We start from the raw sequence: 21,601 nt of genomic DNA on the forward strand, positions 1-21,601 counted from the left end.
GCTGCTGATTGGTCCTCTGCCTTTCTAGCCTTCCATTCTATTTAGACAGGATGCGGGTTTCCTCGCCTCATCTGAACAGGCTGGGGTGCAGGGCAGAGGAGCCAGACGGTGGTGTTCTGGGGACGGGGATGGCTGCATTCCCAGCACGGCCTCCCCTCCCAGGGTAGCACTGCTGAAGACCCAGATAGAGGCGCCTACCTCCCATTCATTCTATTTCTAGAAGCCAGCAAATGCTCTCTAATTGCAGGCTTGGGCGAACGCCTCAGCAGTGTTTCTCACTGTGCTAATTGGTAAAATATAATTTTCAACTCACTGTGTCCTGCTTTGCAAAATAATAGTTGGCAGCTGAGTTGCCAATTTGGTTCCTAAAGTGAAACTGCTTTTTAGTTTAGCATTAGGGATAATGGGCCTTTGGAAATCCCCGGGAGACCTGTGCTGTGTACGAGGACCATTAGAGTTCACGTTTCCGCCTATGAGAACCAGGCGCCTATTGATCTGATGTCTTTTCCTGGGCTCTTTTATTAAATTAAATTTCAATGGTGAATTTTGGGGGGCCGGCTTCTGGGAACATTAGTCAATACTGCCCATTAGTCGGGTCCTATGATGGGCCTGTGTGCTCCTTATTGAATTGGAAGGGAGGTCATTTTCTTTGGGCTGAGACGTTAGCTTCTGGCAGGCTCTCCGTCAGCCTCAAGGTGGTTGGCCTCGCCAGCTTTCTGGAAATACTGTCAGCTTGTGAGTGTGAAGTTGGTGTGACACTTGGCTTTTCTTAGAGTGGCTGTTGTGTCCACGGAGAATCGCTATCTGGCACAGAGAAAGGCTTTAAATTGAAAGTTTAATCTCTCTAAGCTTCAGTTCCCTTGTCCAAAGATTGGTGATAATAATTGTACTGATGTTACCAGATTTTTATGAGGATTCAGTAAAATAATGCATGTAAAGTGTGCAGTGCCCGATACTTCATAAATCGTGTTTATTAACTAATCTAATCATGCAAGTAAATGTAGGTAACTTTTCTTGATATGGTTCAACTTGACACTGATACCTTCTTTGACTGGGGTATGACAGGTAATTTTCCTTAATGATACCTTCATTTCTTAAATCTGAAATGAAGAACTTAATTGAATGGATTGCCTTTGAAGGCAAGTCTATAAGACACTGTATAAATTAGGATTAGGTTAAACCTAATGGCAGAAAATACCAAGAACAGAGAAGACAGTTTATTTCTCCCCCAAGTGTAAGAAGCCCGGTGCTGTTACAGTGGTGCCCTGGTCTCCCGGGTAGGGAGGCGGGCTCCACCTTCACCATGTGGTGACTGCCTCGAGACCCCAGGCCCCAAACTGCCAGCTGCGGTCATTGGTAATGTAACCGATAAGTCTGCTCACTCAAAGTCCTGATGCCTCGTGAGGTAAAGTACACATCAGAGGGTGGGATATGAGCCCCACTCTTGGTACCAACCTCTGCATCGGAATCCAATCAGAAGATGGGACTCATAGGTGTTTAACAGAATTTAGTTAAAGATGGAAAGTGTTAACTGGGTAACTGAAATGGCCCAAAGCAAACGCTAAGGTGTCATGGAGGTAGCAACTATGGAGGCTGGGGGAACAGACAAGACGTTGGAGCTATTAAAACTTTAGGAGCTTGGCCCTGGCCGGCTTGGCCCAGTGGATAGAGCATTGTTGGTCCTCAGAGTGAAGGGTCCCAGGTTCGATTCTGGTCAAGGACATGTACGTTGCTTGCAGGCTCAATCTCAGGCCCTGGTTGGGGCATGTGCAGGAGGCAACCAATCGATGTGTCTCTCTCACATCAATGTTTCTCTCTCTGTCTCTCCCCCGCCCTTCCACTCTCTCTAAAAACCAATGGAAAAATATCCTCGTCTGAGGATTAACAACAACAACAATAACAACAACTTTAGGAGCTTGGAGAGGAGCCCTGTGAGGCTGATAGATCTCTGGGGAAGCGGCACCGGGTGGCTGGTGCTGACGTCTCAGCGTGGAAGGGTCGGTGGGCCTAGGGCCCATACCTGAGGAGGGCATGGTGGCGGCTGGTGACTTTGAGAGGCTGACTGTGAGGGCTGCCAATCTGTAAACAGAATCAACTGCTGCAGAGGAAGGAACTGCTGCATCAGAGTGAAGCAATGTGAGGTGGCTGCACAGGGACAGGAAGTGAACAAGCAGGAAGTTGGTCTCCGCAGGTTCCTCTCAGCTCCCCTGTTGCAAACCACAGCAGGGGAGCAGCTGCAGACCAAGGTGCTCCGAGGGTCCTGGCCCAGCGTCACCCCAAAATGCAGAGGCTTAACAACTGGCACAGGGGTGTCTGCCAGATCTCTCCACTTTAAAAGTATCTTTGGCATTGAAAAAAAAAGTGCCTCATCTCGGGGTGAAACTTTCAGATTGTGTGACTTCCCAACAGTCTTTTGTTCAGTGGCCTTGGTGTCCACGGATGAATCTGGTAGCTGTAAAATGGTGATTTTCTCTTTTTCTCGATCCTGATCCTTGTCCTTTATTAGTTGGCATTCCTTAGTGAAGGAGAGCCTTCCCGCCTGTCCCCTGTTCCCTGCCCTGAGAAATGTGGTTTTCGGTTGGGTGGCCATATGCCCAGATGGAGTTGTCCACTGGGAACAGGGGGAGAAGATACTGGCCCTCCATCCCAGTTCCAAACAAGCCATCCTATCCCTGCAGTTGCATCCCTGATTGCTTGAGCTGTACAAGCTCCAGAAGGGATGGGAAGGAATTAGTGTTTTGTACAGGAAAACATGAGGGAACACAACAGGACTTCACTGGGGGCTTCTGTCTCAGGGAGGCCCACATAGGCTGGGGTCGTCAGCCTTGTCTGGGCATCGGCCTCGCCTGCAGAGCTGGGGCCTGGGCAGAGCATTGTGGTATCACTGGTCTGGGAGAGACCCGGGCATCAGGAGTTTAGGAAGCTCTCCTGAGGATTCCAGCAGGCGTGGAGGCTTGAGAACCCTAAACCAGGAGCCAGCCTGCCCACACGGGGTGAAAGTGTGCTCTTCCTTACGCTCCATCAGGTGGGATGAAGGAACCAATGAGATTTACTGGCATGTCTTGCTGTCCAATCAGCATTTTCAAAACTCTGCCCACTGTTAGTGTTTGACCACCTGGTACATTTGATCTCTCCCTTTCAAAAAAGAGTTGACTGTTCTCATAATGCTGGCCCAGATTCAGGCACCCAGGCTAAGAGTGCGTCTCATGACTTCAGTCACAAACTCATCTGAGCTTCTGTAAAACGGGAGCATGCTTTTCCGCCTTAAGATGGAGTGAATCCAAAGGTGAATAAATGCTCAGGGGTGGGCTGTGGGAGTGGAAGTGGCAGCAGTTGCTACTCTATGCTGAGCCTCTGGCACCCCCATGCACACCCAGCACTGGGCTGCACACTTAGCATAACGCGGGCCTTCATAAAAATTTGATGTGAACTATTTCAGGCATAGAAAAGGCTATCTATATATAGAAAAGGCTAAGTGACCTACTGTCCATCCGTCCGACCGTCTGAGCAGCCGGTACGAATGACACGCACTGGCAACTTAGAAATAAACGTTGACTCACCTGCGCGACACATATAAAGCTCTCACTGGCCCTAATCACACACAACGCCAGAATGTATCTGAAGACCAACTATTGGTGCAACGTACCTCTGAAGCTGAAAGAAAGCATCATCATCAACAGAATATGTCTGAAGACCAACTACTTAATTTCCTTTCAATGTGCAAGAATCCATGCACCGGGCCACTAGTATAGGAATAAAATAATGACCATTCATGTACCCACCACGTAGTGTAAGATTTCAGGGCCTGGATTTGCTCTCCCCTGGTTCCATTCAGGCAGAATGGAACTACTGACTGAATTTAGTGCTCATTATTTTTTAATTTTATGATAGATGTATGTGTCCCTAAGTGATACATACCGTTGGTTTGCAGGTTCTCGGGCTCTATGTAAATGACCTCACACTGTATGCATTCTCACACAAATTACTATTTGTTGTTTAGCATTGTAGTTGTGTGATTCCTCCACGTTTTTATGTGGCTCATTCATGACCACACACATGTTTATCTGATTTCCGGTCAACACAGGTGGTTTCAAATTTTTGAAAATTAAAAACAGTGCTACCATTTGCCTTCTCATATGGGTTTCCTTGGGCACCTGTGCAGGAGTTTCTCTGGGTCTAAATCAAGGACTAGAATTGCTGCATTGTACTATATGTTTACCTTTAATCTTATGAGATCTTGCCAAATTGCTCTCCAAAATTGAACCTTTTTGTACTCTCATCGCCAGTGTATCAGAGTTCCAATTCTATGCCTTTGTCAACACTTGGTATTTCTCAAACAAAAATATTTTGCCAAATACATTATTTCTTTTTTGGGGGGGATGGGGTAATGCTCACCCAAGGAAATTTTTTCCACTGATTTTTAGGGAGTGGGAGGGGAGGAGGGGGAAGGGAGAGGGAGAGAGAAAGGGAGAGAGAGAGAGAGAGAGTGAGAGAGAGAGGAACATAGATGAGAGACACATCAATTGGTTGCCTCCCAAACACACTCCACCCGGGACTGGGGTTTGAACCTGCACCCTGGGTATGTGCCCTGGTGGGGAATTGAGCCTGCAGCCTTTTTGGTGTATGAGATGATGCTTCAATCAACTGAGCCACGGGGCTGGGGCTTCAGCTGCTGACCTTTGAGATAGTTTGTTAATGATGGAACCAGAGATGCAGTGAAGGCAGACACTGGGGACAGGTGTTCTTTATCCTTCGTGGATATCGCGAAATATGTGCATTGAAACATTTCCCCACTTAAATGCCGCTGTTGCCTGTTTGTGGGGTTTTAGTGCCAGGGTCTTGGGAAGCTCTCCCATATCAATGACCCAAGGTGGAGTGTTGGACTCAACACAGCCTGATTTGAGCATAATTATAAGCATTTAGATAATGCCGGCATTTTCCGAATGCCTAGCACACAACTCCATCATCCCCAGTGAACACAGTGGTCGCTGGCCGCCTGGTCTACCCCGACTGGAGAGAACACTTGATGGGCTGAGCCTTGGTCTGCCTGCTCCCCACTCCCCATGTGAGAGAGGGAGCCCCCAGCTCCCTCTCTGTGTAGAACTTGCCATCAAACCCCAGAGTTCTTGGGAAGAGCCGCTGATCTGTGTGAGCACAAAACCGCTGCGATAGGCCAATGAAAACCGTGTTTTGGAAAGAGAGAGGCTGTGCGGGGTGTCGCTTCTGCAGAGCTGCTGGGCTGACACCAGGCTGGTGCCTCCTTGCTTGGTTCCTCCTGAGCCGCCCTCCTGGCGCCGAGGAACTGCCACACTTGTTGGGGGGGGTGGGTGGGAATGGGGGGACAGCAGCTCTGGCGGGCCACCTGTGTCACTGAGTACTTCTTTTTGTGACAGTCGCAAGTGGTTTCCTAGATTAAGCACTGTTACATGGCCCCTGTCCCTGAGCGCTCTGTGCCCCTTTATTGAGGGGCTGGCGGAGCAGGCAGCGAGGACCTGACTCAGTGTGGTGTGGGGCTCTAGTTCCTGACATGGGTCCCCATTTTCTGGGCCTGCATGTCTGTAGCTTTACCCCGGGTCTGGCAGGGTTTGAGCCCTGAGCTTGGGAAGAAATAACAAATGATGTTATGAATCTCTCTAAGAGATAAGGGACCAAGTTTCTCCAATGACATAAGTATTCCTCTCCAGATTTCAGGGCCCAGGCTCCAGGCTGTTTCCTTTCCGTTCCCACAGGAAGCCCCGTGCCGTGGCCATGTGATAGCTCAGTAGCCCCAGGTTTCTGGTGGGGACTTCAGTCCTTCCAACTCCAGCAGCCAAGACAAGCCAGTCCTACCCCACTCCAGGATGACATGTGAGCAAGTGTGGTCTCACCAGGGTGACCCTCAGGACTTCTGCTGGGGATTCTGGGGCAAGGAATGTTCTGCCACGTGATGACCACACCCCCAAAGGGAAGCGTGCAGCCCCAGGTATCCTCTGGGCGTCCCAGCCTTTACTACGGGGAAGGCAGTGCCGCGCCAAGGGAAGAAACAGGTCCTCCGAACGTCAGCGAGCTGCGGGGGCAGGCCTCCCCGTGCACTTCTGTTACCTGGGCCCATGCATTTCTTTCACTGTTAAGCCAGTCTGAGCCAGGTTTTGTTTCTTGCAACTGAAACCATCCTAATGGTACCCTTGGGGTGCCGATCACTACTTTGATTTGAGCCGTGGTCCCTGATGTGTAGAGACAACTTGGAATTACCACCTGAGAACCCCAGGGCCCTGGGCTGTGGGCTCCGGGGGAGACTGCCCTGACCTCTTTGTCCTAAGAGTCCTGGCAGAGGTGGGCCCTCCTTCCCAGAGGTGAGGGGACCTAAGTTCCCTGTCCTGAGGGACTTACCGTCACTCATGTCCACGCAAATATGGTTCCATCACTGGGCTTCAAGGGCTAGTTCCCTATGCGGAGTCTGGATACCTTGTAAATATTCATGATGCCCTTTCCCCTACTTAGTCATTCCAGCAGTTCAAGCCATGGCCTCGACCTGGCCCATTCGGCTCAGTGGGTAGAGGGTCTGGGTTTCGATTCTGATCAAGGGCATGTTCTTCGGTTGCAGGCACGTGCCCTGGTCAGGGCAGGTGAGGATTAACAACTACAAAAAGCACCACCAAACCCCCCACACCCCCCAAAACAGCCTCTTGCTCCTATGCCTGTTTTCTGTAGCACCTTTCCTTTGGTTCTCACCATATGACCCTGGGGACGTGGCTTCCAGCCCCAATCAGGCGCCTTTTCCCTATCAGCCCTGGGCAGCCAGGAGCCTGCCTGGGCTCCTTGACATGAAGGTGGGGCCTCCCTCTCCCCTGAGTCTGCTTGGGCCTCTCTCGCTCCTTTCCCTCTTAATTGATCATTAAGGTTACGTATCCTCTGTGAATGATTAAAAAAAGAGACTGGGCGAGCAAGAGCATAAACTGATTAAAAGTTAATACTCAGTTTAATGTTAACACTCAGTTAAATTACATCAGTGAGAATAGTTTGGTGGTATTTTCCATATAGTCCAAGAATAGACATCAAATCATTGGGACTGAACAGACTCAAGTATATGTGATATATAAGAATGTACTGGGTGCTGCCCTGGCCGGTGAGGCTCAGTTGGTTGACGTCTTCCCATGCACTGAAAGGTTGCTGTTTTGATTCTTAGTCAGGGCACAGACCCAGATTTTGGGTCAATCCCTGGTGCAGGGGGGTGCAGGAGGCAGCCCCTTGATGTTTCTCTCTCACATCAACGTTTCTGTCCCTCTATCCCTGTCCCTTCCCCTCTCTCTAAATATCAATAAAAATAAAATGTTAAATAAATAAATAACAGAATTTACTGTGCGGTACCTCCTGTGAGATGTGGCTGGATGAGCTTCGACTCTCAGCTGCCTGCAGCTCCCAGGACTTTCCAGCTGCTGCTGTTGAGCTGACAGCTCTTTAAAGATTTGAGCCCAAACTTGGCTAATTTTTTTTAAATTAAATATGTTTTTATTGATTTCAGAAGGAAGGGGGAGGGAGAAAGAGATAGAAACATCAATGATGAAAGAGAATCGTTTGATTGGCTGCCTCCTGCACGCCCCCTACTGGGGATGGAGCCTGCAACCTGGGCATGTGCCTTGACCAGGAATTGAACTGTGACTTCCTGGTTCATAGGCTGATGCTCAACCACTGAGCCACACTGGCTGGGCTTGGCTAATTTTTCGTATCCATTTGCAGTTGGCAGTGTGAATGCTGTCCCTCGCTGGGCCTTTGCCCCCAGGTCAACCCCAGGCTGGGTCCCGGGAGAGGGTGGCACTGGGCTTGGTGCTCCTGCCCAGGGCGCATTAGCTGGGCTCTGCCGACCTCAGGCCCTTGTGTAGAGCGGGGACCAGAGCTCCTTTTTCACTAGGCTGCTGAGGAGAGCTGGGCGGAGTCTGAAGGGGAGGAAGAATCTGTTAGAAACACAGTTTCATCAGAGTTAAAGCTAATTTTAAGAAGACATTTGGAAGTGGCTGCTGGGACAGAGGTCCCTAAACTCCTGGAGACAGGACTGTGTGCTGGGTGACCATGAGGGGACGACACTTAACTTGCCCAGGTCCAGTGTCTTTATCCCGCTGTGGGTGGCGATTCCCAGGACCCTTTACAGCTGAAAACTCCAGGACCGTCAGTGTGGCGGTGCCAGCTCCCCCGACGTTGGATGACTGTCACCCGCAGCTCTCTCCGTGCCCCCTTGCTCCTACCAGCACAGTGGAAAGGCAAGCCCAGCCCAATGCAATCGTAATGTTTCTCGTAGCCACATTTTAAAAAGCGAAAAGACACAGGTGAAATTAGTTTTCATAATGCATTTGCTTTAATCCAAATATTGAAAATATGATTTCAACACATAACCAGCATGCCAGTTATGGATAGATTTTATATTTGTTTTTGCTATTAAGTCTTTGATACCTGGTGTCGGCTCTGTGGGGCTCAGAGCAGAGAGGAGCTGGAGGGCTGGAGGGGAAGGCCAAGTTATCGCTCAGCCACAGGAGGGCCTGGGCTGTGGGCCTTGGGTGGGTGGGTCTCCCAGATAAGCTGCCCAGACAACAGATTCCTGGAGCCCTTCTTGAGGACCCAGCTGCCCATCTCCCATGACCTATGGTGTTCACCTGCACAGGGTATTTCGGGTTCCATGAGGTTTGGCCCCCCAGAGAGGCTTCAAGTGCCCCATAGAAAGGAGTCACCCACAAATACAGTGACGCTATTGTTATTATTATACCATGACAGTATGTGTGCACTTCGATACGATGGTTCATATATCATATGAAGACAGCCTCTGCCCAGGCAGTGCAGTGTCCCCAGCATCCCTGGTGGCAGGATGGATGCAAGTTATTCCCCTGTTGAAGGCCACCCCCCACCCCCACCCCCGGTTCTCAAGCCCAGTGCTGCCTGCAGGGGGACTGCTGCCCAGCTGGGGTCTGCAGGCTGTGTTTCCCAGGGTGTGGCCAACCAAGAGATTACTTACTCAAGTGTGATCATGAATTTAGGTGATTTTTCTACCAAAAACTGTATTACAATGAAGGCAATTACCTACCAACCATGAGCTCCTAGCTCTATAGCCAATGTTTCAGCAGGAGACAGGAAAGGGCTGGGTCACACAGGAAGAGACAGCCTGGGTGAGTGAGGGTGAATGAGGTGAAAGACCATGTCAGCCCGGCCCTGCCCCTCTCCATGGAGGCCTGCCAGGGGTCCCTGTGGACATCAGAAAGATGCAGAATAACTGACCAGCTCCATGCACCCACGTCAAACGTTCCTTGTGGATGAACTAGAGCTTCAGCATGCCTTTCTGAGTTGATGAAGAATTTCACAGCATGACCTTGGTGAAGAGCCAGGAGAATACGTTTCCCGCCTGTACGGTGGCTGTGAAGATCAAGCTACCAGTTTAAATGAAGGCACCGTGAGAACCTGAAGGCCACAGAGACATGGAGGTTGCTATTCTGAGTAACCATTACTATTGATTTTTTCTTAATCTCACTGCAGCTGGTATTCATCTTGGGGCTTCTGAGAATCTTCTCACCAAAAACCCCTGCAGCCTTCAACGCCCTGGATAAGAACATGAATTTGCCCTCGACCCACGGCCCAACTTCTCATTCCGACATCTCATTCAGTCCAGTGGCCAGGAACTGGCTGGAGCTGGAACTCGCTCAACCTCTCCCTCCCCGCCACTCCTTTTTCACGACCAGATAAGAAAGGCGTTCCTCACACTGTCCTGCTTTCTGAAGTCAGGTGTTACGGACAGTCCTGTGATCAGGGATGGGTGGGGACTCCTCCCCTCAGGGAAGAGGGAGCAACTGAGTTGAGGGCAGGCGCCAGGGCCCCCTGGCCTCTGTCCCCACCCACAGAGCTGGAGGCGAGGCCTCTAACTGCACAGGGCGGAGGCCTCACAGGGAGATGGCACGTGGAGCTGGCCGCAGCCTTCATGGTTATTACTTTGCTGATGTTGCTTGTCTATTTCCCTGTGAGGATGATTCAAGATTTTAAATCTTGAAACTAAACTGGAGACTCCTGCCCGCCCCACACCTCGTGCTGTCCTGGGGAGAGGCCAAAGTCCTGGGCCAGGAGCTGGCCCTGCTGAGTGATGAGCTAACGTCCCCTCCTCTGCTGCAGGGGCCAGGGAGGGGCCAGCTAGCCACTCACCTTTGCCTGGCATCCCTGGGTGCCTGGGCTGAAGATGAGGGGAGACCAAGGGAGGCTCTGTGGCTTCTGCCTAGTCATGTCCTGAATCCAAATGGGCAACAATAGAACTGCCCCCTTCATGATTCATTCATAAACCATCAAGCGTAAGCACAGTGTAAATGCACCCACCATTCAGGTTCTCTCCCAAATCCCCTCCTCCACTTTTTAAAGATTCACTTTATTAAGATACTAGAGGCCCGAGGCATGAAATTCGTGCAAGAGTAGGCCTTCCTTCCCTTGCTGCTGGCACCAGCTTCCCTCAGGCACCTCGGACCCAGGTTTCCCTCTGGCCCTGGCTTTGTCTGGAAGGACATCCGGAATGATGTCCGGTCTAATTAGCATATTACCCTTTTATTATTATAGATATTTTGCATATAATAAAATGCACTCATTTAAAGTATACGGTGTGATGAGTTTTGACAAATGTGTACAGCAGTGTAAACGCCAGCAAAATCAATTGTCAAACATTCCCATCATATCCAAAAATTCACTTTCTGCCCCTTCTGCTTCTGTCGCCGTAGTTCTGCCTTTTCTAGAACTTCATGTAGATTTGATCCAGTGGTGTGTGCTCTTTTGTGCCTGGCTTCTTCAGTCAGCATATTGTCTGTGACATTCTTGTACATTGCCATGGGTACCAGTAGTGTTTCTCTTTTCTCTGCTGAGTAATATTCCATTGTATGGGAATATCACACTTTTTAAAATTTTCACTTAGAGTTTACATTCAATATTATTCTGTATTAGTTTCAGCTGTACAGCATAGTGGTTAGACACCCATATACTTCACACAGTGTTACCCTGACACCATAGATATTACAATATTATCGACTATATTCCTTAGGCTGTACCTTACATCCTTGTGACTATTTTATAACTACCAATTTGTGCTTCTTAATCCCTTCACTTTTTCCACCTGGTCCCCCAGTCCTAATCCCACCTGGCAACTAGCGGTTTGTTCTCTGTATCTAGGAGTTTGTTTCTGTTTTGATTGTTTGTTCATTTATTTTGTTCTTTAGATTCCACATATAAGTGAAATCATGTGGTATTTGTCTTTCTCTATCTGACTTATTTCACTTAGTGTAATACCCTCTAGGTTCATCTATGCCAATGATGGTGAACCCTTTGAGCTCGACATGTCAGCATTTTGAAAAACCCTAACTTAACTCTGGTGCCGTGTCACATATAGAAATTTTTTGATATTTGCAACCGTAGTAAAACAAAGACTTATATTTTTGATATTTATTTTATATATTTAAATGCCATTTAACAAAGAAAAATCAACCAAAAAAATGAGTTCGCATGTCGCCTCTGACACGCGTGTCATAGGTTCGCCATCACTGATCTATGCAGTCTCAAGTGGCAAGATTTCATTCTTTTTAATGGCTGAGTAATATTCCACTGTCTATAGTACCACATTTTATTTATCCATTCGCTTATCAGTGGACACTGGTGCCACAATTTCTTATGTGCTCTCTTCTTTTTGACTTTGCAAGAGATGGTCTTTTCAGTCCCCTCTCAATGGGGGGACCCTCTAGGCCACAGAAGGTCTCTGGGTGTATTGAGTTTTACCACCTACCTCTTCCTGCTAAACTAGGCCCTTTCTCCCACCCCGGTCCCGCCTTTGCCTTTGGACTTCTGCAAAGCAGACCTACTCTTCTGCTGGTGGTTTAAGATTGTGTTAAAAATAATCACTTATTGCACAAATAGCATAAAATAACATCAAGAGATGCCAACTAAAATTTAAAAAGAGGCGGGGGGGGGGGGCAGTGATCCATGTGCAGCCCAGCCTTTAAGATTCAGAACCCACTTCAGCAGACGGCCCGTTCCACACCACCTGCTCTTGGAAACGCCGTGCCTGTGCCAGAGGCATATTTCACTGTCAATGTCCCTCATGTAGGCACTCTGCTATATTTGTAGATGAATCACAGTTTAAAATAATTATTTTAAACTTTTGAAACATTTAAAGATAATACACGAATATGGTAAAAAATATATTTGAATGGCACAGAAACATGCAAAATAGAAGGACACATCTCCCTGCCACTCTCACTGCTCAGGCAGCCCCTGCCAGCAGGTTGGTGAGACTCGCCCCCAGCAATTCACCGTCCGATGTGCATGTTGCTGAAACCCGATAGAACCGGGCCCCCACGTCCTCGCCTTGGCTCGGTGATAAGTCCAAAGGAGACACACAGCTGGCTGCACTTTTGACAGCAGTCCAGGTCTTTGCTTGGTCTGCAGGGAAGGTGTGTGACAGCGATAAGGAGACAGGCACTCGGGGTGCACAGGTGTCTCCGTCAGGCTCCTCTGCTTCCCGCGTGACAATATTGGTGCTCGCTCGGTCTCGGCACAGCTCACAGTGAGCGGCTCTGCAGGAGACACAACCCCCCTCCCTGTCCCCCCCCTCCCCCCCCCCCCACCAGCTTCAGGTCGTCACTTTCTGCTGCAAACACTGGGTGAGTCCCTCCCCTGGTGGAGCCACAGGTCCATGCCCTCCCTGCCAGGTGACCTGGGGGGCAGCTTCGGATCTCCGCTCCCATTGGGAAGGGGACTCTGCCCTCTGAGAGGGGGTTCCCTTAACAGAAACAGAGGCTCATGAGCTGGACAGCCGGAAGGAAGGCAATCGCCCTCTATGGTCCCCCTGCAAAACTCCTTTAAAAGCTCATCTCTTGTCCCAGCCGCCAGTAGCCCCACCCTCTCTTTTTTCCAGACTTTGTCTCCTTGATTCTCGACCTTGCTCCTCTCCTCTCCGACTTCCCTTCTCCTTGGAAGAAATGCCACGCGTTTACACTGTAATAATTTGTCCCTGCCATAGACACACGTGAGAAATACGTGTGCGATTTCTACACCCAGTGGAGGTGCCCCTGCAGCGCTTGGCACCTTGCTCCCACCAGTGCAGATGGGGTCATTCTGTTCAGTACAAGCAGAACTGGAACTGCCTTATGCCTTCGATGGGGAGTGAATGAGCCGTGATTTATTTACATTGTTCTCAGCCTGTAGGAATCCACTGACTGCTCGTTCATTAAAAAATAAAAGGTCCCTGCCCTCCAGTAATTTGTAATCTAACAGTATTTTCAATGAGAAAAAACAGAGACTTTCTTATTGATGTTAAAATGTGAGATTTTAAAAAATTTTAACACATTTTTAGTTATAAAAGTAATACACACCATGAGGAGACATCGGAACCCCAGTGCACTGCTGGCGGGAGCGTAAAACGCAGCTGCTGTGGAAGATGGATGGCGGTTTCTCAAAAAATCAAACATAGAACTACCGTGCGATCCAGCGTCTAGGCCAGTGACGGCGAGCCTTGTGAGCTCGGCGTGGCAGCATTTTGAAAAACCCCAACTTAACTCTGTGCCGTGTCACATATAGAAATCTTTTGATCTTTGCAACCATAGTAAAACAAAGACTTATATTTTTGATATTTATTTTATATATTTAAATGCTATTTAACAAAGAAAAATCAACCAAAAAAAAATGAGTTCGCGTGTCACCTCTGAAATGCGTGTCATAGGTTCGCCATCACTGGTCTAGGGAGACAGGACATCTGAAGGCAGAGACTTGGATAGTTGCAAACTCATGTTCACAGCCGCATTATTCACAGCAGCTCAAACGTGGAAACATCGAGGGTCCCTCAGCAGGTGAGCTGGGTAAATGAGATGTGGCAAAGCCCTACATGGAACATGATGCAGCTTTAAAAGGAATGAAATGCCAACACGTGCTACAACACGGATGGACCCTGAAAAAAATGAAAGGTGAGACAAATCAGTCACAGAAGGACAAATATTGTACGTTTCCACTTGCACGAGGTGTAGAATGGACACATTTATAAAGACAGAAGGTAGAAGAGACGTCACCGGAGCTGGGAGAGAGGAAACGAGGAGCTGGTGGTTTGTGGGGACAGAGTTTCCGTTTGGGGCAATGCTATGTTCTGGAGTTGGATGGTCAGCATGGCTGCACAACAATACTTTGTGCCACTGAACTGTACACGTAAAAATCGTTAAAGAGGCGAACTTTATGTAGTGCATGTTTTATCATAATAAACACAGAGCAACACATGCACGTGGGGAGCACAGTCTATTCAAGAAGGCGATCGTTTCCCTCCGGGTCCTCCCACCTCCTCCCCTCGCCACCGTCCCTGCCTCGCTCTTCATGGCAGATGCCCGTGGATCCCAGACATTTCCTACGGCCATGCTTGTCCTTATTATATTTTCTTTCCACACAGGTAGAATTGTGCTGTTTATTATTCGACATAATTGCTTTTCCACTTGCTAACATCACAGCCATCTTTCCAGTCCCACACAGACACACCCACCTCACTCTGCCCAGGTGGGGCTGCATGGAGGGGACCCCGGGACTTAGCCTGTTTTCTGATGATGCGTATCTGGGTCGCTTCCATATTTTTGCTCTATAAACTATACATTGCGCCACATTAATGACCTTTCACACACAGCTGTGGGAATGTGTCTACTGGGTAAATTCCCAGGAAAGGAATTTCTGGCTCAAAGGGCATGTGTGTTCACAGTGTTGATAGATGCTGTAAAATTGCCCTGCAGAAAAGTTGCACCAATTTACATTCCTCCCAAGGGGCACATTGGCCCTTCCTCCCTCCTTCCTCCTTTCCTTCCTCCTTCCTCTCTTCCTTCTACTTAACAAACAGACAAGCAAAAACTTTTACTTTTTCCACAGTAACCTAACAGGAATAAAAATACAATGTACATCACAATTTCTCATAGTTTGGGGGTCGGCTGGTTCTCCGGCAGCCAGTGCCGTAGGCACACTCTTCATGTTACTTGGTCGCACCACCTTCTTAGTCCAGCACTTTGGGTGTTTCTATGACTCACCTTATCTTGAAAAGTTTGAGTCTGATGCACGCCTCTTATCATGTCAAAACAAAGTTAAAAGCACATCTGTCATTCGAAGGAATGACTCTTGTGCTCAGGGTATAATTTTATTTTTGGTTGCGATCACGCTTTACATGATAATTTCCTTGTAGTATTTAATTTTGGACAAGTAATACATTTTCACAGCTCACAATTAAAAAATATGAGCCCGTGGACTGTGCGAATCTCTCTTTTCCTTATTTCCCATCACTAGCTCCTACCGCCCTCCCTCTCCTCAGAAACGCTGATTTTAGTTTCTTATAGATTCTTCCAGAGTTTCTTTATGGAAATACAAGGAAGTACAGATATAGATTCCTGTTCTCCTCTTTTTTACACAGAACGTCGTGCACTATCTGTCCACCACCTTGATGAGTGTTCCTCATTAGTAGGTGGAGAATGTCCTCGTTCTTTTCTGTAGTTGGGTACGTGCGAGATGTCACATTGTGGAGGGACCTTATTTATTTCGCCAGCCCTTCATTGATGAGTATTGATGAGTTCTATCCACTTTACTATTACAAACAGTGTTGCAATGAGCATACTTGTGCACAGAGTCATTTGGGGTGTGTACAAGTCAATCTGAAGTGTAAAAGTGGAACTGAAGGATTTGTCTGAATTCTGGCAGATGCTGCCAAATTGCCTTCCTAAAGGGGTTGTGCCAATTTACACTATTTCAAAGGTCGTGTGAAAATTCCTCTTTGCCTACAGTCTTACTAGCAGTGTGTATTACTGACCCGTTGGATTTTTGCCAACCTGATAGGTGAAAATTGGTATCTGTAGTTTTAATTTGCATTTCTCATATGAGTGAGTTTGATGACATTCTTATACATTTAAGAGCCATTGTATTATTTTCTTTGAATTATTTCTTTTTTTCCCTCTTACTGGGTTATTGACATTCTTCTAGAGACACTTTCTCTATTGGGGAGATCTGATCTTTGCCTGTGATGCGTTGCAAGCCTCCTTCCAGGCAATCTGTCATGTCTTTGGCTTTGCGTGTGGTGCACTTTATCATTGGTTTTTAATTGTCATTGCTTTTATTTTTATATTTTTAACTGAAAGAATTGATCATTTTATTTTCATCTACACTAATAAAAGGGAAACATGCAAATTGGTGTCATTCTGCTATGCCCACCAGCCAATTAGGACGAGTATGCAAATTAACCCAACAAAGATGGTGGTTAATTTGCATATGCAGGTGTGGAGCGAAGATTGAAGACAGTGTAGAAGGAAGCCAAGCGCTCTGCAGTGAAGGAGAGAAGGGAGGGAGCTGAAGCAGCGGAGATGGGAGGGATCGAGGCAGCGGAGGAGGGAGTGAAGCCTGCCTCGGTGGACTTCACCCCCTTTTCTGCTTTGCTCCGGCCGCAGGAAGCCAGATTCTTGCAGGAATAGGCCCAAGGAAGCCCTATTCTTGCAGGAATCTTCCTGCAACGGGCCTCTAGTATTTCATAATTGTGAATCCTAAGGGGGAAAAAAGGACACCTACCTACTAAGAAGGGCTCCTAGTGGCTGACCAGGCTAAAATTAAAACAACAGCAACAAAGAAATGAAAACCAGCCTACAGACACTTCTGCACACGAGCCTCTCACACACAAGCTATTCTCTCTTTGATAGAAAGAGGCAGTGAGTCTTTCCTGTCAGGCTGTCACAGCACCACACTCTCCTGGGAAGGAGGACAAGCAACGTAAACTGATAGAAAGAGGCTCCCCCTGGCTGGGTGGCTCAGTTGGTAAGAGCATCATCCCCAAACGCCAAGGTTGTGGGTTTGATACCTGTCAGGGTACATTCAAGAAGCAACCAATGAATGCATAAATAAGTGGAAACAACAAAATGATGTTTCCTTCTCTCTCTTTTAATCTCTCTCTCTCACTCCCACCTTCTCTTCCTCCCTCTGTCTCAAAAAAAAAAAAAAAAAAGAGGAAAGAAAAAAAGAAAAGAAAGAGGCTTCCTCTCTCCTTATCTGTCTGGTCCAGTCATTCCTGGGCCAGTGGGCACCATCGTGGGATGGGTGGGAGGTCTGAACATGGGGGACCCAGGCATCATTGGCATGGGTGTGGCCTCATTCCAGGAGCGGGTCCCCTGGCATCATCCCAGGAGGAGGAGGGCCCATCATTGGCATCATGGGGGTCCCTACCTGTGGGTGCTGGCATCATACCAGGGCGAGGAGGACCTGGGAGACGGGGAGGTGGGGCCATTGCCCTTCAGGCGGAGGAGCGGAGAATGCAGTAGGAGGTGTCTTTACTTGTTGAAATGCTGCCATTGTTTTGTCAATCAGATTTGGAGCCTGCTCTTCCATCCATCTTTTTCTTTTCTTTCTTTCTTTCTTTCTTTCTTTCTTTCTTTCTTTCTTTCTTTCTTTCTTTCTTTTTTTTTTTTTTTGGTGTGTGGGTTTTGAGAGTACATTTATTAAAGCTGGGGACAGTGAAACAAGGAAGGGCCTGGGGTAGAAGAAGCAACAGCAAGCTAGGCGGGGCTGCTTTCTCTAGAAATGTCATGGGAAAAAATGAGACAAGGTGGGGCTGCTATCAGCTCCCTGGACAGTCAGAGAAAAGGGGGCCTTGGAGACAGGCTGAGGGGGCCGGGGGGAGGGTGAACCCAGGAGGAGCTGCCCGGCCCACTGCTCCCTGGCTGCAGGTCTATGGGTCCCCTGGGAGTTAGGAGATGCTGCCTGTGGGGAAGGAGAGGGGGAGGGAAAGGCGCAGGCGAGCTCCTGGGAGGCGGAGAGCAAGCACACGTGGTCTTGAGGGTTTAAAGGCTGGGAGTTTTGGGAAGGTTTGAGGGAAGGATCTCGATAGAATATTCCTGAGCTTTCCCAGGTGTGCCCTTTCAGGGTAGTGGTCTCCACTGCTTGGTCATCACCAGGGCAGAGGGTCACTAGGCATTGCAGCTGGTCCTGGAGTTGCCCTCCTGGTTTTGCTGCTTTTCTGGGCCTGGAACAGAAATACAATTGAGGCCTAGATGTTATCTCTAGGGAGGAAGGATCAGGAGGTCTAAACTGCACGGCCAGCAATATGCCAGGGGAGGACAGGCCACTTGGGGAGAGGGGGGAGGTCCTGGGCCAGTTTTGCCTGTTGCCAGGCACTGAGCTCTCTGTTCAATGACCTCCTGAATGTAGCTGTAAAATGCTGGGCCGGTTTGCTTAGCTGTCTTAGTCACCCCATCCCGCTTGCCAAGGAATGTTCCTAGGTTTTATTCTCCTGCTTCATTCCTCCCTGAGATTTTCATCCCTGAAATCTTTTAGGGGTGATGAGGGAAGGGGGGCTCTGTCTGCAGTAACTGCTTCCTGCTGACAAGGGCCATGGTTCCTGCCTGCATAGGGTACGAAGTCTCTTCTGCCTGATCTACGGGACACAAGGGGCTGGGATCCTTGGAGACACGTTCAGGGCTGAGCAGGAACAGAGAGGCTATCAGCCGATTCTTCTAAAGGGGGGATGGGCCAGAATCCCCGAAGCATCCTCATCCTGACATGGAATTGCTGTCTCCAGAAGCGAAGTTGGTAATTGCCCCATATTTCATCGACTCAATTACTTAGTCCTGAGAATAGCCTCGTTTCAGGAGGTGGCAATGCAGGTGGGCTCTGCAAGTGAGACCTGGAAAGAGTGGGTGAACCCTGTGAATAAGAAAGGCCCCAGGCCACTTCCCCAAGGGCCCTCATCAGCTTCCAAGTCAATCTCCATTCCTCAGAGCTTTCTGGTGACATCCAGAGTCTAGGCACGTCTCTCCACACCATGACATCCCAGTCCAAGTCTTGGTTGATAAAACCACCATCAGAAGCTGGCTTCCTGTGCCTGAGGAGGGTGATCAGGGGCTCTGAGTCTCAGCGCCAGATGTTACCGGCGATGCTGCTGGGGAAACAGCACCAGTTGTCACTGGTGACGTCACAATTATGGACGTAGGAGAAGAGAGCCAGCCGGGCTGCATAGGCTAAGAAAACAAGGTCCCATCTGGGTCACCAGGGAATGTTACTGGAAGAGCAACCGGCCTGGAGTGGGTCTACCTCGGGCCAGCCTGGAGTGCATGGGTTCTTGATTTCACGCAGGAAAGATTTCACAACACAAGTCCAGGTGACATTGAGGGTAAGTTTATTAAAGCTGGGGACAGTGACACAAGGGAGGGCCTGGGACAGAAGAAGCAGCAGGAGAGAGATGAAGAAGGGCTGCTCTGGTTCTCTAGAAACAGAGTAGTGGTTCTCAACCTTCCTAATGCTGCGACCCTTTAATACAGTTCCTCCTGTTGTGGTGACCCCCAACCATAAAATTATTTTCATTGCTACTTCATAACTGTAATTTTGCTACCGTTATGAATCGTCATGTAAATATCTGATATGCAGGATGTATTTTTATTGTTACAAATTGAACATAATTAAAGCATAGTGATTAATCACAAAAACAATATGTAATTATATATGTGTTTTCCGATGGTCTTAGGCGACCCCTGTGAAAGGGTCGTTCGACCCCCAAAGGGGTCACGACCCACAGGTTGAGAACCTCTGCATTAGAGGAAAGAAGTGAGCCAAGGTGGGGCTGCTGTCAGCTCCCTGGAGAGTCAGAGAAAAGCAGGTCTTAGGGGCAGGGGCAGGGGGTGAGCCTTGCTCCGCTGGTTGCAAGTGGGGACCCTTAGAGTTTGGGAGATGCCCGCCTGTGAGGGCAGAAGAGGGGAAGGGAGAGTGTAGGCATGCTCTGGGAGGGAGAGCACGCCTCCATCCGTTCCTGATACTCTCACATCCTTGTGTTTCCTGCCACTGCAGCGTGTCTTTCTCACAGCTGGAGAGGCACGGGCAGTAGCCCCAATAAACTTGGGCAGGCCTTTGGCCACATCGTTCCACCTAATCATTATTGCTTTCAAGTTTTTTAAAAAATTTGAAATAATTTCAGACTTTCCCTCGCGCCCTTCTCTCAGCTTCCCCTCCGGTTAACACCTTTCATAACAATGGAATTCCTGAAACCAGAAGCGAATACCGGCTGCGTGCTGTTAGCAAACCTGTGGATTATGTGCACATTGCCCTGGTTTCTCAGCGAATCCTCTCTTTCTGTCCCAGGACCACACGGGGGATCCCGCTTTGCGTTTAGTGTGCCTTGTCTTCCTCATCATCTTCCACTGGTGACAGTCTTTTCTTGTCCCCGTGACCCTGACAACTTTTAACAGTCACAGTCAGGTATGTTATGGAATGCCCCTCAATGTGAGCATGTCTGTGTTACCATTTTGGAGAGGATAACACAGAAATGATTTGCTTTCTCAGCCCATCATCTGGGGCACCTGTTGGTAACACTGGCCATTTGGTTAATATGGTGTTTGCCTGATGTCTGCAGGTAAAGTTACTATTTTCCCTCCTTTTAATTGACAAGTGTTTAAGGAGATGCTTTAAGGCTGTGCAAGTACCCTGCTTTTCCTTAAAATTTCACCTGCTTGCAGCCAAGACTAGCTGCATAATTTGTGGGGCTCATAGCAAAACGGAAATGCAGGGCCCCTTTTCCAAAAATTGAGAATGAGAAGGTAGTGAAGCGGAGTGTTAAGCTAAGCACTGGACTTCAATTAAATCCTATTTCCCTCATTACTCCTACATTTATTAATTGTAACTCTTCCGTAAGGAAGAGCTGTCCCTTTCCCCCCATGTATTTATGAAGTCATCTGTTCAATAGGAATTCGTGGATATTTACTTTGCTCTTTGGATTGTAAGCCAATACTGTTGTTTGTTTTGCTGCTCACACGGTTTCAGCTGTGACCACCCTCACCCCCACCACTCTCTCAGGTACATTCTAGACTCAGCAGCTTTGCTTGTGTAGCCCAGGGATCACCGCGCTCCAGGCTTGTGCAGACACAGGCTTGGCCAGCGCTCCAGGCTCCGTGGCATCTAGAAATCCGAAGAACTCCCCAGGACCCCCGCCCCCCACCCCTTTCCTGGTGACGGTGCCCTTGTGGTGTCTTTGACTTTAGCTCCTGTCCCCACGGGTGCGTCCCTGTGCCATTCATCCAGACGGTGAAGCTAGTCCTTCAGGTTTCTATAAAGGAACCTGCTCACACAAGCCTGGGGGGCGGCGGGGGGACAGGGAACTTTTCTGAAGACCAGGAGCAAACGTGGGGATGTGAGGATGCAGAGCAGGGGCCCGGAAGCTGGGGGCACAGAGGCAGCCCACTGTCTGAGGGCCCTGTGTCGGGGCACCACCAGCGCCCTTGGCTCGCGTGGTGCTTTCATGGTGTCGCCTCCGTTCCTCCCTGGCTCCCCACCTCCCCCTCAGGAGCGGACTCCTGGCTCACGCAAGAGAATCCAGCCCTGTCTTCGGATCCCACCTCACTCAAAGGCGCTTATTTGGGAGGCTGCGAAGCATGGCTAGAGGATGAACTTTTCTTTTCTTTTTTTTATTCTTTGTAACTGTTGCTATTTGTTCTTCTGGGTTTTCCCGTGCTTTCCGGAAAGTCTGCTTTCTAAGGCTCTCTGTGTGGGAATCAGGGCACGTCCCATGTGGGAGCAGTGGAGGAGTAGGCGGAGACACTGTGACCTGAGTGAGAAAGGGTTGCGAAAGGGTCTTTCTTAAAAATTT

At 48.8% G+C, this 21,601-nt stretch overlaps 1 pseudogene across 1 annotated transcript; it reads right to left on the reverse strand.

Annotated features, from left to right (window-relative positions):
* Positions 1-17,018: 17,018 nt before the first annotated feature.
* LOC308526211 lies at positions 17,019-17,684 on the reverse strand (annotated as a pseudogene). The gene has a single exon. The product of its transcript is annotated as an uncharacterized misc_RNA (transcript).
* Positions 17,685-21,601: the final 3,917 nt, after the last annotated feature.

Source organism: Myotis nattereri, assembly GCF_964212035.1.
Source record: "Myotis nattereri genome assembly, chromosome: 10".
Taxonomy (NCBI): domain Eukaryota; kingdom Metazoa; phylum Chordata; class Mammalia; order Chiroptera; family Vespertilionidae; genus Myotis; species Myotis nattereri.